Here is an 18,972-nt window from a genome sequence, read left to right on the forward strand (position 1 = left end):
AAAAGAGTAAATAAGTCAAGTACTAAATATTTTGGTGTTTGATTACTCTGGGACCTTTTCTGCTTCCTAATTTTCATTTGTACTCTGCAGTCCTGAGATTTCCTTTCATTAACTGTAAGGCTTTATTCAACAAGGTGACTCATCAGGAGCTCCATGTGTTTTTTAGTTGGAAGCCCTTTGCTTCATTGCAAGCAAACACTGCCCATTAATTAGCAATCCAACATAGAATTATTCTGTTGATGAGTAAATTAGCAAAATGGATCATCCATAAGTGTTTATACTGCAAACAGTGAATCAGAAATGTCATAATCTATTTCCACCCTGAACGCGCCCGATCTTGTCTGATTCTATTTCATTAAGAAATTTACATACACATCAGATTTTAGAGTGCTCATTCATGATGAAAGTCTACTTCCACACTGTTTGTGTTTGGAAACATTCAATAGCCAGTCTTGAATTTAAAAATTTAATTGAATGCTTAAAGAATTACAAGTGTTCCTTTCCTTAGCTCTAATGCTAACCAGAGTGCTTTTCTAAACTGCTGAGAATGGACTGAAGATTCTGCTGAGGGCTGTAGATACTTATCTGCCTAATTGAGCCATCATTTGTTGACATGAGGAAAACCACGTGACCTGCTTTAATGCATTTCTCAGAAACAGCAGGAGGCTAGAATGTAGTTCATACAAAAGTAAAACCAGCAGCAATATTAGACATGTGAAAATAGCATTGGTTATGGATGGTTTTGGTAAAAAGAATAGTAATATAAAAGCATATAATCATATAAACAGTATAGTGATTTTTAATCTAAATTATTTTGAATCTAAATGTTTTCATTATTTAAGTTATTTATTCAATACCTATTTACTGATGTTTGCAATTGCTTGGTATGTTAAGGAAGTTGTTGCTTGTCAAACTTATTTATGTAAGTTAGTGGTAAAATTTGAAATTACTGCTATATCATAGAGTGCTAAAGCAATGAAGTATTTTTGAAAGTTTTTGAGTAGGTAGGGAAGTAGTAAGATCAGAACTGTGCTGGCTATATTAACCTGACCTGGATTGAGAGAGATGACTTGGAGGAACCCTAATTAGGAAAGTGTTACTTTAGTCTAGGTCAAGGCAAGATAGATAAGGACGTTAACTAAGATATCAGTAAGAAAGGAGAGAATGCAAGAGCTTTTGGAAAAGAATGTGTGTGGCAGACTAAAACAAGTTAGAAGTTATGGTCTTGGATAAGTTGAGAGAATACCGCTCTGTTAATAAATCTAGAGGAAGAAATCATTGTGTAGATATATAATGAGTTTATTTTAGGACATGTTGGAATAGAAATGCCAAATTACCCATAGGTAATCTAAAATGTAGCTCTGGCTCTTGGGAAGTGCGTCAGAGCTGAAGGCACAGATTTGGGTGTCTGCTATAATGATGGATTTGGTAAAGCTTCTAGAGTATTGAGATTATCAAGAGAAAGAATATAGGAAGAAGAATACCAAAAGCAATACCTCGAGGCATCTTTCCTAAATGAAGAAGAAAAATTAAAACCAACAGAGGAGATAGAATGATAGCTATGAAAGATAAGAGTTCATCACTGAGTAAACTCAGTAGTAGACCTTGATTATACCACTGGTGACAGTTAAAAAAAAAATCACTAGGCCAAAGTATGGTCTGGGAAAGATTTGATTCCAGTCTCCAGTTAGTTAAATATAGAAATTGAGAGTAAGGATTTAGAAACTTCTTAGCAAGTTGACATTGCCCCCAACATCCAGGTGCATGATCATTGGATTCCTCATTGAACAGGAAATGGACAGCTTCAGTGGTGGGAAACACCTGTGATGAGCTTCTTGTGGTATAATCTGTACATGAGTCATACACAGAAACACCATATATCGGTCCACGTTGGAATAGGTTAAAATAGCCAATTTGTCCTTTGCCACAGAGAGTTTGAGAAGGACTACACCAGAGAAATGATGAGAGTTATCAGATTGCAGGACGTTAATGAGTGTTGGGGAAAGGGTAGTTTCACTTAAAGACAAAAGAGATTGGCAGTTGTAATATTGACTGAAAAAGATACGATAGAACAGAGGAGTGTAATGATACAATATGGAAAAATGATAACTAATGGTTAAAATTAGATCAAAGGCATATAGATAAATGCTTTATCCTTGAGGAAAAAAAATGTACACTTAGTCAATATTTTTTGTGTGCTCTAGAACATCTCTAGGTATCTATACGATTTAATTTGATCTTCAGAGGAATCTGGTCAGTTACATGGAATATAACTGGTATAATTCATTACATTTACATGTAAAGAAATGAGACAACAAATTTTAAGTGTCTTATCCATGACCACATGGTGAGAGGTTGGAAGTCCTAGTTCTATACTATATCTACTATGAGTCGGAAATAAGGACAGAAAAATGTTTGAGGAAATAATGGCTGAAGACTTCCCAAACTTATTGAAAAACATTAATCTACACATCTCAGAAGCTCAATGAATACCAAGTAGGATAAGTGCAAGACACATAATAGTCAAATTTTTGAAAGACAACAGAGGGAATCGTGAAAGTAGCAAGGAAGAAAAAGCCATCACGTAAAAGGAATGCCAATAAGATTTTTAGCTGACATCTCATCGGAATCAGTGAAAACCAAAAGGCAGTGAGAAGACATATTAAAAGTGCAGAGAGAGGGCGCCTGGGTGGCTCAGTGGGTTAAGCCGCTGCCTTCAGCTCAGGTCATGATCTCAGGGTCCTGGGATCGAGTCCCACATCGGGCTCTCTGCTCAGCAGCGAGCCTGCTTCCCTCTCTCTCTCTATCTGCCTGCCTCTCTGTCTACTTGTGATCTCTCTCTGTCAAATAAATAAATAAAATCTTTAAAAAAAAAAAAGTGCAGAGAGAAAAAATTATCAATAAATAATCTTCTGTCCAGCAGAAAGATCTAAAAAATGAAGGCAAAATAATATCCTAGATAAGCAAATCTAAAGAATTTGTTGTTAGCAGATCTGCCTTACAAGAAATGCTAGAGAATTTTTAAAGCTGAAAGTGACAACAGATAACAACTCACATTTATGCACAATAAAACAAAGTGTACCAATAAAGGTGATCATGAAAGACATATTATTGCATATTTTTCTCAAATCATTTAAAAGCAAGTGCATACAAATATATATATCCATATATATATTAAAATGTATAAACATTTGGGGTGATAAATTTTATATAATATATAAAGTTGTATTCTTTTTTTAAAGATTTTATTTATTTGACACAGGGAGAGAAAGTAAGAGAGGGAACTGAAGCAGAGGGAGTGGGAGAGGGAGAAACAGGACTCCTGCCAAGCAGGGAGCCCAATGTGTGGCTCAATCCCAGGACCCTGGGATCATGACCTGAGCCTAAGACAGACACATAACGACTGACCCACCCAGGGCCCCTAAAGTTGTATTCTTATCTCTATAACATATCAGAATGTAATATGTATAACAATAATAGCACTAAGGAGGTGGGTGACAACAAAGCTATATTGAAGTAAGAAAATTACATTAGATGGTTACCTGAATCCACAGGAAGAAATGGTCAACAAACTCTGTAAACACATAATTTCCCTCCTTTCTTTTCTAAAATCCATAAAACTTTATACAATAATATGTAATAGCAATTCATATTTGTAACATATAGACAATATGTGTAATAATAGTAACACAAGAGAGGAGGGAATAGTGCTATATAGGAATAAAGTTTCTATACCTTACTGGAATCAAGTTTATATGAATCTGAAATAGATTATGATAAGATGTATATTATAAGTCTTAGGCCAACCAATGAGAAAATAACAAAAATAAATTATTAAAGAATACATACAAATATGCTCAGCTGATTTTTGACAAAGGTAGAAAACCAATTCAATGCAGGAAGGATGTCTTTTCCAAAATGTTGCTTCAGGAATTGGACATTCATTGGCAAAAAAAAAAATGAACCTTGACCTAAACCTCACACTTAATACAGAGTCAAATCAAAAGACATCACAGACTTAAATGTAAAATAAAAACTATAAAACTTTTAGAAAAAGACATGGAAGAGAATCTTCTGGATCTAGAGCTAAGCAAATTTCTATTCTACATTGTACTAGAAGTTCTAGCTATAGCAATTAAGCAAGAAAAATGAAAGACTTCTAGGTAAGCAAGTAAGAAGTAAAACCGTCTGTGTCCCTCCAAAATTCATTTATAAACTATGTCCCTCCAAAATTCATTTGCTGAGGTCTAATCCCTAGTGTTATAATATTTGGAGTTAAGGTCTTTGAAAGGTAATTAGATCTTGAAGGCAGAGCCCTCATGTATGGGATTATTGCTCTTATTATCATCTTACTGCTCTATGATTTTGCATACAGAAAGTAGTGAAGTAGAAAATGAGACTGGGAGACTTAAATCTAAAACCTAGCTTTTTAAGGCAAGGGAAGCAAAAGCAAAAATGAACTATTGGGACTTCATCAAGATAAAAAGATTCTGTACAGCAGAGGAAACAGTTGACAAAACTAAAAGGCAACCTACAGAATGGGAGAAGATATTCACAAATGTCTTATCAGATAAAGGGCTAATATCCAAAATCTATAAAGAACTTAGCAAACTCAACATCCAGAAAACAAATAATCCAGTCAAGAAATGGGCAGAAGACATGAACAGACGTTTTTCGTAAAAAGACATACAAATGAACAAGAGACACATGAAAAATGCTCAACATCACTAAGCAGCAGGGAAATACTGATCAAAACCACAATGAGATACCACCTCACACCAGTCAGAATGGCTAAAATTAACAAATCAGGAAACAACAGATGTTTGCAAGGATGCAGAGAAAGAGGAACCCTCCTACCCTGTTGGTGGGAATGCAAGCTGGTGCAGCCACTCTGGAAAACAGTATGAAGGTTCCTCAAAAAGTTAAAAATAGAGCTTCCCTATGACCCAGCACTACTAGGTATTTACCCCAAAGATACAAATGTAATGATCTAAAGGGGTACCTACACCCCAGTGTTTATAGCAGCAATGTCCACAATAGCCAAACTGCAGGAAAAGCTAAGATGTCCTTCAACTGATGAATGGATAAAGAAGATGTGGGGTGTGTGTGTGTGTGTGTGTGTGTGTGTGTGTGTGTGTGTGTACGTACACATACACAATGGAATATTACACAGCCATCAGAAAGGATGAAATCTTACCATTTACATCAATGTGGATGGAACTGTAGGGTATTATGCTGAGCAAAATAAGTCAGTCAGAGAAAGACAATTATCATATGGCTTCACTCATATGAGGAATATAAGAAACAAAACAGAGGATTTAGGGGAAGGGAGAGAAAATGGAATGGGAAGAAATCAGAGAGGGAGACAAACCATGAGAGACTCTTAACTCTAGGGATAAAACAGGGTTGCTGGAGGGAAGGTGGGTGGGGTTATGGGGTAACCTGATAATGGGCATTAAGGAGTGCACAGGATGTGATGAGTACTGGGTGGTCGACATCTGAAACTAATGATGTACTTACTATATGTTGACTGATTAAATTTAAACTTAAAATAAAATCTAGCTTTTTAAATAAGACTAATCAAATAGGATTAATCAAGTCAACCACTGGATGGTTTAGTCAGTTAAGTGTGTCTGCCTTTGGCTCAGGTCATGATCCCAGTGTCCTAGGATTGACCCCACATCGGGCTCCCTGTTCAGAGGGGAGTTTGCTTCACTCTTTCTCTCTGCCCCTCCCCATCCTGCTCATTCCCACTCTCTTTTTTTCTCTCTCTCAAATAAATAAGTAAAATCTTTTTTTAAAGAGATTAATCATATAGACAAAGTACTGGTAAGATTAATCAAATGAAGAAAGAAAAAGAAATTGGCAATATTAGAAATGAAAACAATGTCTAAAAAGTAAATAGTTTCAGGAAGAAATTTGGACCAATAAATTGAAAAATTTGACACATTCAGAAATTTTCTCCTTTATTTATGCATTATTGTATTTGATCTGAGCCTCACTTATGGCTATAAATACCATTCATAAGGTAATGATTTCCAAATATATGTTTTGGTGTATACCTCTTTTCTGATCTCCAAATGTAATATCCGAATGGTTACTTGATTATATGCAAACAGGAGTCTGGTTTTACACTTTCTTAAAAATTTTAAATTTTAATTCCAATTTAGTTCACATACAGTGTTATATTAGTTTCAGGGGTACAATATAGTGATTTAGCAATTCTGTAATATTACTCAGTGCTCATCATGGTAAGCCTACTCTTTAATCCCCATCATCTATTTTACCTATTCCCCCACACACCTTCCCTCTGGTAAACATCAATTTGTTCACTATAGTTAATAGTATGTTTCTTGGTTTGCCTCTCTCTTTCTCTTTTTCCTTTGTTCATTTGTTCTGTTTCTTAAACTCCACATGTGGGTAAAATAATATTGTATCTGTCTTTCTTTGACTGTTGTATTTCACTTAGCATTATACTCTTCAGATCCATTCATGTCATTACAATGGCAAGATTTTGTTCTTTTTTATGGCTGAATAACATTCCATTGTACATATATACCATTCTTTATCCATTCATCTATTGATGGACACTTGGACTCCTTCCATAAAATTTAGCTATTGTAAACAATGATACAGTAAGTGTAGGGATGCATGTATCCCTTTGAATTAGAGTTTTTGTATTTGAGGGGGTAAATACCCAGTAGTGCAATTATTGGATCAGTGGTAGTTCTGTTCTTAATGTTTTTGAGGAACCTCCATACAGTTTTCCATGGTGGCTCGCCAGTTTGCATTCCCACCAACAGTGCTAGGAGGGTTCCTTTTTCTCCACATCCTCATCAACACTTGTTTCTTGTGGTTTTGATTTTAGCCATTCTGACAGGTGTGAGATGATATCTCATTATAGTTTTGATTTGCATTTCCTTGATGATGAGTGATGTTGAGCATCTTTTGATGTGTCCATTGGCCATCTGGATGTCTTCTTTGAAGAAATGTCTATTCATGTCATCTGCCCAGTTTTTAATTTGAATGGGGGGGGGAGGTTATTTTGGTTTTTGTTTTTCTGTTTTTTCTTGTTGTTTTTTGGTGTTGAGTTGTCTCAGTTCTTTATATATTTTGGATACTAACCTCTTACCAGATATATAATTTGCAGATATCTTTTCCCATTACACAGGTTGCCTTTCACTTCTGTTAATTGTTTCCTTTCCTGTGTAGAGGCTTTTTATTTTTATGTAATCCCAAATTTTTATTTTTGATTTATTTCCCTTGCCTCTGGAGACATATCCAGAAAAAAGTTGCTATGGCCAGAGTCAGAGAAATTACTACCTGTGCTCTCTTCTGAGATTTTTACATTTCAGGTCTGGCATATAGTTCTTTATTCCATTTTGATTTATATTTGTGTATGGTGTAAGAAAGTGGCCCAGTTTCATTCTTTTGCATGTGCCTGTCCAGTTTTCCCAACACCATTTGTTTAAGAGATTGTCTTTTTCCCAGTACATATTCTTGCCTCCTTTGTCAAAGATTAATTGACCTTGTAATTGTGGGTTTATTTATGGGTTTTTTTTATCCTATTCTGTTGATCTGTGTGTCTGTTTTTGTGCCAGTACCATACTGTTTTGATCAATACAGGTTTGTTATATAACTTGAAGTTGGGATTTGATACCTTTAGTTTTATTTTTCTTTTTTCATGATTGCTTTGGCTGTTTGGGGTCTTTTGTGGTTCTCTACTAATTTCGGGCTTGTTCTCATTCTGTGAAAAATGCTGTTGGTATTTTGATCGAGATTACATTAAATCTGTAGGTTGCTTTGAGTAGCATAGGCATTTATTATGTGTTCTTCCAATCCATGAACATGGAATGTCTTTCATTTCTTTATGGCATTTTCAGTTTATTTCATCAATGTTTTATAGTTTTCAGAATACAGATCTTCCACTTCTTTGTTTATTTCTAGGTATTTTATTATTTTTGGTGTAATCATAAATGGGGTTGTTTTCTTAATTTATCCTGCTGCTTCTTTATTAGTATATAGAAATGCAATAGATTTCTGTACATTGGCTTTATATCGTGTGATTTTACTGAATTCATTTATTCTAGTAGTTTTTTGGTGGAGTCTTTTGTGTTTTCTGTATATGGTATCATGTCATCTGCAAATAGTGAAAGTTTTACTTTTTCCTTACCAATTTGAATAACTTTTATTTCTTTTTGTTGTCTGTTTGCTGTGGCCAGGACTTCCAGTACTATGTTGAATAAAAGCAGTAAGAGTAGACATCCTTTTCTTGTTGCTAACACTAGGGGAAAAGCTCTCAACTTTTGTCATGTATGATGTTCAGTGTGGGTTTTTCACATAAGTTATGTTCCCTCTAAACTTACTTTGATTAGGGTTTTTTTCATATAATATATTAAATGCTTTTTCTGCATCTGTTGAATTGATCATATGATTTTTATCCTTTCTGTCATTGAGGTGATATATTGCATTGATTGATTCATGAATATTGAACCATGCTTGCATCCTGGGCATAAATCCCATTTGATCATGGCAAATGATTTTTCTTTAATGTACTTATGGCCTCAGTTTCTTAGAATTTTGTTGAGAACTTTGGCATCTGTGTTCATCAGAGATATTGGCTTGTAGTTCTCTTTTTTAATGGAGTCTGTCTGGTTTTGGTATCCGGGTAATGCTGGCCTCATACAATGAATTTGGAAGTTTTTCTTTCTCTTGTTTTTTGGAATAGTTTGACATGAATACATATTAAGTCTCCTTTAAGTGTTTGGTGGCATTCACCCATGATGCCCATCTGGTCCTGGACTTTTGTTTGTTGGGAGTTTTTTGATTACTGATTCAATGTCATTGCTGGTAATCAGTCTGTTCATATTTTCTATTTCTTCCTGCTTCTGTTTTGGTAAGTTATATTTCTGGGAATTTCTCCATTTCTTCTAGGTTTCCCAATTTGCGTATAATTTTTCATAATATATTCTTAAAGTCCTTTGTATTTCTGTGGTGTGGGTGTTATTTCTCCTCTTTCTTTTGTGATTTTGTTAGAGTCTTCCTTTTTGTTTGTTTGTTTTAAATAAGTCTGGCTGTAGGTTTATCAATTTTGTGATGTTTTCAAAGTACCAGCTCCTGCTTTCATTGATTTGTTCTATAATTTCTTAGTTTCCATATCATTTATTTCTGCTGTTTTTCCTTCCTTTTGCTGGTTTGGGGTTTTGTTTGTTCTTTTTTTTAGCTCCTTTATGTGTAAGGTTAGGTTATTTATTTGAGGTTTTTCTTGCTTCTTGAGGTAGACCTGTATTGCTATAAACTTACTCTTAGAATCACTTTTGCTACATCCCAAATATTTTGGGTTGTTTTATTTTCATTGTTTCCATGTAATTTTTAAATTTCTTCTTTGATTTCTTGATTGACCCATTCATTGTTTAGTAGCATATTATTTTGATGTTCACTCTTGATCCTGGTCAGCTTTGTGTCCAATATATCTCTGTACATGGTACCACTGTAAGGCTCAGGACTGGTCAAATCATAGGAGTCATCCTTGATTATCCTCTTTCCTTCAGGAAGTCTCCATCTTTAAAGTATATCTGGAATTTGTTAATTCTTTTATCAGTAATTAGTATTTTATTATGAAACATTATTATTTTACTCTTGGCCTACTGTATTAACTGGTCTCCACTCTTTTAACTCTTCCAGGCTATTCTCTACAGAATAATTGGACTGATCTTTTAAAAATGCAAATCATCATAATATGCTTTCGTGTTAAAATCCCTTGCATAGCTGCTAGTTGCTCACAGAATAAAGTCCATACTTCATGCAATGATGTATATAAAATCATAAATATGTCTTCTTCTTACAAGTCATATCATCTTATTCTATTCCTTCTCTCACTGACCATTCCTTAAACGTCCAAGATCTTTTCCTTCTCAAGTCCTTCACTTTTATGACCCAAGTGTTCTAAGGGCTGACTCGTTGAAATCCTTTGGCTTCCAATTCAAGTGTCATCCTTTTAGCAAGACTTTTTCTGGTCACCTATCTAAAATTGCTTGTCCTGCTTTCTGTGAACTGTTGTCATTGTTCATTTTTTTTTTTTTTTCGGATTTTATTTATTTTTTTGGCAGAGAGGGAACAGAAGCAGGGAGAGTGGGAGGGGGGAAGTGGGCCTCCCACCGATTAGGGAGCCCAATGCGGGGCTCAATCCCAGAACCCTGGGATCATGACCTGAGCTGAAGGCAGATGCTTAACAACTGAGCCACCCAGGTGCCCGCACTGTTCACTTTCAACACACTCAGCTACCATGATTGTTGCCTTTATTGAGTTATCTCATTTGGTATTACTTTGTCTAGTCCCTCCTCTAATGTTAGTTAGAGGAAAGGTATAAAGTAAGTCCTTGCCTATCTTAATAACCACATAACCTGTAGAACTTTGTGTAGTGCCCAGTATTGAATGTACATTCAGTATGCATCTATAGATACTTTTCTTTTTTCTTTTTTTTTTTTTTTTTTTTTGAATTTTATTTATGGGAGAGAGCACAAGCAGGGGGTAGAAGGAGAGGGAGAAGCAGGCCCATTGAGCAGGGAGCTGATGCAGGGCTCGATCCTGGGACCCAGGGATCATGACCTGAACCACAAGCAGATGCTTAACCTACTGAGCCACCCAGCTCCCTGATGCTTTTCTTTTTGTACACTCCACAGTGCTGAGCACATTGTAAGCAGCTGGATAGGTAAATAGATAGTTGTATTTCTTTTGTTTTTCTTTGTTGTTTTCATTGTGGTCCTATTGTGTTGTTTTTGTTGTGGTCCGATTTCCTCCTTTCTCCCTTCTGTTTTAGATCATATAATCATTTGTGTTATTATATTCGTTTCATATAATCCTTCCTCTTTTTTTTTTTTTTTTTTTTTTAATGTCAAGTAGACTGCCAATAAGTATTAACTGGATTTGCTACCTTTGGTTTATGTCTGAACCAAAATTTAATTCTAGAGCTTGGGGTCAGCATTTTTCCAAGTGTGTTAAAATGTAATCCTTTATAAAATGTTATATGTAAAATAGCAATATTCTGTGTTCTATAAGCTGAGAAAGTTATTACTTCAGCTTTCACCACAATGACTTGAAGAAAGTTTATCAAAAAGGATTATAGAAAGAGGAGATTTATAACAACTGTCTGATATATAACCAGAATCCCATGTTCAACTAAAACAGACTTGCCCTAGGCTTTCTAGAGCATAATGCCCTTAGCAAGTGGCTTTCAACAGCTTTTTTCAGGAAGCAATATTTTCCTTCAGTAAAAGGGTCACTATACTGTTTTTCTTTTTCCTTCTTCTGTCTTATCTTTTGAATTCAGGAAGTACTTTAAATTTACAGGCAGCTTTGAAGGCATGAAGCAAGTTCAGCGCCAGAAGTATTTCCTGTTATGGCATTAATCTAATTCCATGAGAGTAGAGCTGATTTTTCATCTGTAAAGTAGATAAAGTGCCTAGAGCAGCCGACCATTATTCTGGGTTATCATGATAAAGAGGCTTAGTTTTGACATGAAAGAGTTTATCAGCCTAACCAGTGGAAGATTTCATCCTTTTTGTTGAAAGATATATTAATGGATTATAATCTGTCTTGGCTTCCAAAAGAAAGTTTGTCTTTATATTAAAAATGTTTACTTATATCAGTAAATATGGTTTTCATGTTTATAAACTGTGTAATATGCAATAAATCAAGCAAACATACAAAGTATATCACACAAAATCAAATCTCTAGTGTTAAACCATTGTCTGTTCATTTAATGTTCAAATTAAATCCCAATTTGAAATAATCACATATTTGCTTTATAAATCAACATGGCTGAATTTCAATATATAAAAATGTGTAATTTCCTATAAACATATACATTTGTGTATTAGTGATCCATGTTATTAGGTCATATAGTATAGAAATAACTTATTCATAACATGATTATTTCTTTTACTAATTAAATAATTAAAGCAATTTTGTTATTTGCCTTTTGGCTGAGTTGAATATGTAATATATGCAAATAATATGTAATTCAGATGGTACAGGTTCATCTCTCCCATCTCTGTTACCTCATTCCCCATCAAGCTAAGATATTTAGATTAATCCTACTGGCTTGTTATAGGTTAAAGAATTTTCTTATCTGGAAACGGATTTCACATTATATATATATATATATATATATATATATATATATATATATATGCGATGTTTTCTTGAATAATGATAGTTTATTTCAATACATGCTTGCTACGTGCTAGTACATTACATACTTGGTTCCCACAGTAGCTCTTTGAGTTAAATTCTGTTTTCCACGTGAAAAATGCAGAAAGTAAAGCTCAGAGAAGTTAAATAATTTGGTCAAGTCTACCCAACTCATAAAGTGTAGATTTGGGACTGAAATTCAAGCCCTTGTTACAGTTTCATCAAAGTAAACCAGGATTCCCCAGTATTGCCTCTTATACTTGTGAAGAACAAAAGACTGCATTGATCAGTTATTTCATACTTAATAAGATTAGGTTTTATCATGTTTTAATGAGATGGTATTTTTTAATTTAATATTAAAGTACTTATTCATGTTCATAAACCAAAATAAAGACATTGCTTTTTTAGGGGTGCCTGGGTGGCTCATTCAGTTAAGTATCTGACTCTTGGTCTCGGCTCAAGTCTTGGTCTCAGGGTCATGAGTTGAAGCCCCACAATGGGCTCTACCCTGGGCATGAAATCTACTTTTAAAAAAAAACCAAAAAACAGCACTGGCATGCCTTGGTGGCTCCATCTGATAAGTGGTGGCTCAGTCAGATAAGGTCTGCCTTCAGTTCAGGTCGTGGTCCCAGGGTCCTAAGATTGAATCCCTCATTGGGCTCCTTGCTCTGTGGGAAGCCTGCTTCTCCCTCTGCCTGCTGTTCCCCCTGTTTGTGCTCTCTCTGACAAATCAATAAATAAACCTTAAAAAAAAACCTGGCATTGCTTTATCGTAGATATGAATACTTTAAAACTTGGATCATCTGAACATGAAGAGTCTCTTGCCTAATCAAGGGCATACAGAGTACTAAACTTTGGATTAGGAAATTTGGAGTTTCATAATGTTGCACTAATTTAAAGCATAATTATTTATGATCTTTATTTTTCTAAAGGGGATTGAATACTACCAGTCCATTCTGTCTTAGGGATTTGTGAAAGTAATATGAGATCAGACATTAAATGTATTAGTTTAAACATCATTCATTGAGACTGCCTACTCTGAGTATCCTATTAGTAATGTGGCAGATACCAACCTGAAGAAAACATGGGTTCTGGATTTATCAAACTACCAATTTCTTAGGAAGGATAAGATCTATTACAATATAAATGAAGAGTGGTAAATACTTACTTAGTGTATGTGAGGGTTTCCTCAGGTAAGCTGTCAAAGGCAACAACTGTAATTTTATCACCTTTGTACTGATTCTGTCCTTACAAATTCAAGTTCTTAAATCCACTTTCTGAAACACGTACAAAACAGAAGTGTGCACATGAAAAAATGCTCAGCATCTTTAGCTGTTAGAGAAGAGGAAATCAAAACTGGAATGCAATTCAACTTCACACTCACAGATGGCTATAAACAAAAGACAGATAATAACAAGTGCTGACAAGGATGTGGAGAAAGTGGGACCCTCGTACACTGCTGGTAGGAATGTCTGCAGTTCCTCAAAAGGCTGACTATAAAATTACCATAAGACCCAGCAATTTCACTTCTAGGTGTATGCCCAAGAGAAATGAAAGCCTGTATCTACAAAAAACATTTGTACATGATTATTTGTAACAGCATTACTCATAATATCCAAAGAGTAGGACTGGTGTGATGATCATGTATCTCTGTGAATACATGAAAAATCATTGAATTGTGTACTTTAAATGTGTGCATTAGGGGCGCCTGGGTGGCTCAGTGGGTTAAACCTCTGTCTTCAGCTCAGGTCATGATCTCAGGGTCCTGGGATCGAGCCCCGCATCGGGCTCTCTGCTCGGCAGGGAGCCTGCTTCCTCCTCTCTCTCTGCCTGCCTCTCTGCCTACTTGTGATCTCTGTCTGTCAAATAAATAAATAAAAAATCTTAAAAAAAAAATTTAAATGTGTGCATTATATGGTAGGTGAATTAGATCTCAATAAATTTGTTATAAGAAAAGATGATGTGGGGCGCCTGGGTGGCTCAGTGGTTTAAGCCGCTGCCTTCGGCTCAGGTCATGATCTCAGGGTCCTGGGATCGAGTCCCACATCGGGCTCTCTGCTCGGCAGGGAGCCTGCTTCCCTCTCACTCTCTCTGCCTGCCTCTCTGCCTACTTATGATCTCTCTCTGTCAAAAAATACATAAAAAAAAAAAGATGATGTTACAGAACTTTTAGACTACTTAGACTGCTTGGCATACCTAAGAACAAAGAAATTAATATTTAGAAGTATATTTATTTGTAGTATTAGAAGCATAAATTTAGAGAGGGACACCTTGAAGAAATTTGTAATGTAAAAGTATTATTGCTGCTGTTTTGTTATTTTTATCACATATCATGGTGTTTTTAACTTATTCATTTCACCACAGTCCTTTTTGGCTAAATATATTACAGTGTTTAGAATGAAACTCAAATGTTGGTAATCTAGTAAGCAAGAATTGATAGCAGAAATTTATACATCACCTATCATTTGCCTCTCCATTTCAGGTATATGCAACTGACCAGCCAATAACATGATTATCTCTAGGGCACTTCATCAGATCATCCAGGGTGAACAAATGAACAACACACCCAAAGTTTATTTGTAATTTAGTTATTTGAGCTTAAAATTTGTTTCCCCACGGGAATTAACCCCAATGTACAAATGTGGGTTAATTTTCCACAGTACTCTATAAATGGTTAACACTTATATGTAGCTAAATTAAAGCATTAATTAGATAGGAAGCAGGGAAAGCAGGGGAAGAGAAGTCTCTGTCTTAATGGTAAATTCTATCTGAGGTTTTGTACTGTTAATGGGGCATATCCATTTTGTAATGAACACATATTTGGGGATTAGTAGAATCACTTATCTTCTCTTTAGTCCTGGTCATATAACTGATAGGAACCTTTAAAGAGTAAACATCTTTCAGTTGCTTTCTAGTCTTCCCTGCTAAAGATGAAAACGTTCTTTCTTACCTCAGCAGACATGGAAAGCAATGAGAGACGTAGGAAGCATCCTCTAAGGCAGCTTCTCTTTGGACAACATCTCTCCTATGAGTATAGTATAAGCATATAATTTATAATGTGGAATAAAGAAGGTTTTGTCTTTTAAATAACCATTCCTTCTTAATTCAGCCTTAAGGGGTTTAGATTCTTTTTCTTCAGCATCCAATAATGAGTTTAGGGGTGATGGTGATTAATACCTTGATCTATTATTTTTCATAAAAAATAGTTCTTTTCCTCTAACGCTTCATTTGTCTGATTGCTGTATTTCTTGCCAGAAATCACAAAATCCATTTCCTGTAACAGTATAATAATTTTCACAACATCTAATTATAGTGCACATACACTCAGAAGATTAAAGATATAGGTTAGAAAAGAAAGACATTGAGAGTAAACATTCTGGTAGAATTTATATTTTAATGTCATAATCACTAATTTAGAAAAATAAATATAAATAGTGGGCTGTAAATAGATTGTTCAGTATTTTCATAAAGAACTAATTCATTACATGCACAATTAGTTTTTATAAACTTAGTAGTTTTTTTAAAAAATTTCTTTCTTTCCATATTCTGACATGAAATTTACAGATGGTTATACGCAGCCTCGGCTGAAAAGATCTTCTGTTAAAATCAGCTGCTGTGGCTTGACAAATCTTGAGTACTTAGTGATTAACATGTTAATAACAAGTGTGATGTGAATGTCATTAATGTAAATACAATTTCATTAACACCTTATGTTTCTTACTATTCATTCTTTAAATGAAGAATTTTCCGGTTAACTAAGCAGCTGTGTAATTTTTATTTAATAAAGAATAAAGTCCTGCTGACCATAGTAATAATTCCTCTATTTGTTTATAACTTGATTTCATATTCATTCTTTTTATATATTTCTATTATCACACAATACTTTTTCAGTGCTTTTGAGTGAAAGAAAGGGGTTGAAATGTAAAAGAAGCTTCTTGGAATGTCCATAATATCACATGTCTTAGTATGTTTACACCTGCTTGAAGGAAAGAGTAAATTATTTCCTGAGAACCCCACAGTTATATAGCTAGTTCCACCTCTGATCTGCTCCGAGGCATTTAACCTCTCTTAACCTTGGTTTCCTTATTTAGAGGAAGTGGCTGTTGAGCCTTACCTAAATCATAAAGTGAGTGCAAGTAATTGTTTACTGAGAATTCTAAGAAAGGCTAATGGAAAATGTCAAGTATAAATAAAAGAGTTATAACTGCTCTCATCTCTCGCAGGGATTGCAATTCACTCAATAAACTTCTCTCATTTTTAAAACTTCTCTACCTTTTTTTAAAAAGAGGTGTTTAAATATGAATACATAAATAAACGTATCTAGTGTTTTGATTTGTTACTTAAGTAGTGATTTTGAATTAATTGAAGCATGCAGCTTAAACATATTTTTTATTACACTTAAATAGTAGGTTAGCCAAAACCCAGTAAATAACTTGGGAATAGATTCTGCCAGGTAAATGCTAAAGTGGGTGGTATGTCTTTAAAGGGCTCCAGCTTCTCCTTTTGTACTGATTTAAGACTGATCATTTATCTCCTTATTCTAATTACCTGAACTTTGGCGGGGGCGGGGGGGGGGGGGGGTGTTCTGCCACTAATTGCATAACCCTTGTGTAATTTACTTATTTTCTTAAATCCTTCCAACGTGCCCCCTCCCCTTAATAGGCTGATGTTCATTTTTAATTTCCCAGAGGGAGATATGATATACAGCTTTTAAAAATCTGTTTGCCACTCAAGCTTTTTTCAAAGAGAACTTACTAACCTCTCCTGTGGAACAGATTGTGAAACACTAAGGCTAGGTTGCATGTGGAAGAATGGTAGCAGATAATGGTAGAAAAGTAAAAATGTCAGAATTATATTCTTATATTCCTTATATTCCATGTTTAGAAGTATAAATACTGTAAGCAGTTGGGAACCATAAAATCCTTTTAAGAAGGGTGTGATATGAGACTATAATTTGGAAGAATAGTAGTGAGAGGGTGGGTAATTGTATGTTTGCATTTAACCCTTTATGCTTGTGGTTTCTAGGTACATAAAGCGAATAAAACACGGAAGACAACGATCTTCGAATAGTCTCCAGTTTCTTGTTACTTTTGGAGCTTTGAAATATGTTGAGACAGTTATAAACTTGTTTCAACTGTATTTGCTCTAGTTTATGTATTATAATGATCTTAAGCAAACCTACCTTGATTTTATAAACCAAAGCACATATGGTTAGTCTTAAAGCAACCCATGTTCCCCACTGACTGATATTTGTTTATTTTAGAGAGAGACTGTGAGCCTCACTCACTTATAATTATTTATTTACTTACTTACTTACATATTTATTTTGGGGAGGAGTGAGACTGTGAGCCACGGGAAGGGCACAGAGAGAGGGGGAATGAATCTCAAGCAGACTCCCCTCTGAGTGTGGAACAGTTGCAGGGCCCCTGAGCCTGAGACCACAGCCTGAGCTGAAACCAAGAGTTTTTTGCTTAATCCTCTGAGCCACCCATATGCTCCCTCGCTCACTGATTTTTACTGAGGAAGCTTTGGGTTTTGATTTTGATTTATTTTTATTATTTTATTATTATTATTTTTTAAAGTCTCATCCCTTTTTGGCTTCAGCGGGACGCACTGGTGAGAGTGAGGCTAGGGTGTGACTTCTCTTAATCTGAAAACAGGCGCTCAAGACCCAGAAGCCCTGCCCCACAGAACCAGATAAGCCATTCCATCTCAGTCCCTGACCTACACAATCTGTGAGTGTGATAGAAAATGGTGTTTGCTTTGCACTAAGTTTTGGGTAATTTCTTTCTTTCTTTCTTTCTTTTTTTTTTTTAGATTTTATTTATTTGTTAGAGAGAGAAAGCACAAGCAAGGGGAGCAGCAGGCAGAGGTAGAAGCAGACTGAGCCTGAGCTGAAGGCAGACACTTAGCGGACTGAGCCACCCAGGTGTCTCTGATTTTTATTTTTGTAATGCTTTACTGAAAGCATTTCAAGTCTACCTTTCCAGTAATACCCTCTGGCATATATCCCTTATTATGTTCACACTGATTTTTAAATTAGCAGCTATAATATTTGCTGTATTTACTTAAATATCCCTCCACTCTCCTGTTCCCCCAGAAGAAAGTAAATTGGCTATGGACTACTCCCAGGGCACTGAATTGAGATGATTCTTAAGTTTTGACTAATATCCTACTACTCTATGTCAATTTCCCACCATAATTCCCTGATTTATAAAATGGAGATTCTGATAGTACTTACCTCAAAACGTTCTAAAAAGTCAAGGGGCACCTGGGTGGATCAATCAGTTGAGTGTCCAGTCTGACTCTTGGTTTTGGCTCAGGTCATGATCTCAGGGTCATGAGATCAAGCCCCACCGGGGGCTCTGCACTCAGCAGGGAGTCTCCTTGAGATTCTCTCTCTCTTTGCTCCTCCCCAATTGTGGGTGCGTGTATGTGCACATGCTCTCTCTCACTCTCAAATAAATACATCTTTTTAAAAAATCTCATTAAAAATACCATTAAATGCTTCTCCTCTCCATCTCCCAATGACCTCCATGTCATTTGTGAAGTTGAGGGAAATTAGAAGGGAGGCGAACCATAAGAGACTATGGACTCTGAAAAACAAACTGAGGGTTTTGAAGGGGCGGGGGTGGGAGGTTAGGGGAACCAGGTGGTGAGTAATAGGGAGGGCACGTATTGCATGGAGCACTGGGTGTTGTGTAAAAACAATGAATACTGTTACGCTGAAAAAATAAATAAATAAATTTTAAAAAATACCATTAAATGCTTAATAAAATG

At 35.4% G+C, this 18,972-nt stretch overlaps 1 protein-coding gene across 4 annotated transcripts in view; it reads left to right on the forward strand.

Moving 5' to 3' along the window:
- The window catches only part of ADK (adenosine kinase), a 538,475-nt gene that overhangs the window by 294,228 nt on the left and 225,275 nt on the right, over positions 1-18,972 (forward strand). The window lies entirely within an intron of this gene.

This window comes from Meles meles, chromosome 13, assembly GCF_922984935.1.
Source record: "Meles meles chromosome 13, mMelMel3.1 paternal haplotype, whole genome shotgun sequence".
NCBI classification, from domain to species: Eukaryota; Metazoa; Chordata; class Mammalia; order Carnivora; family Mustelidae; genus Meles; species Meles meles.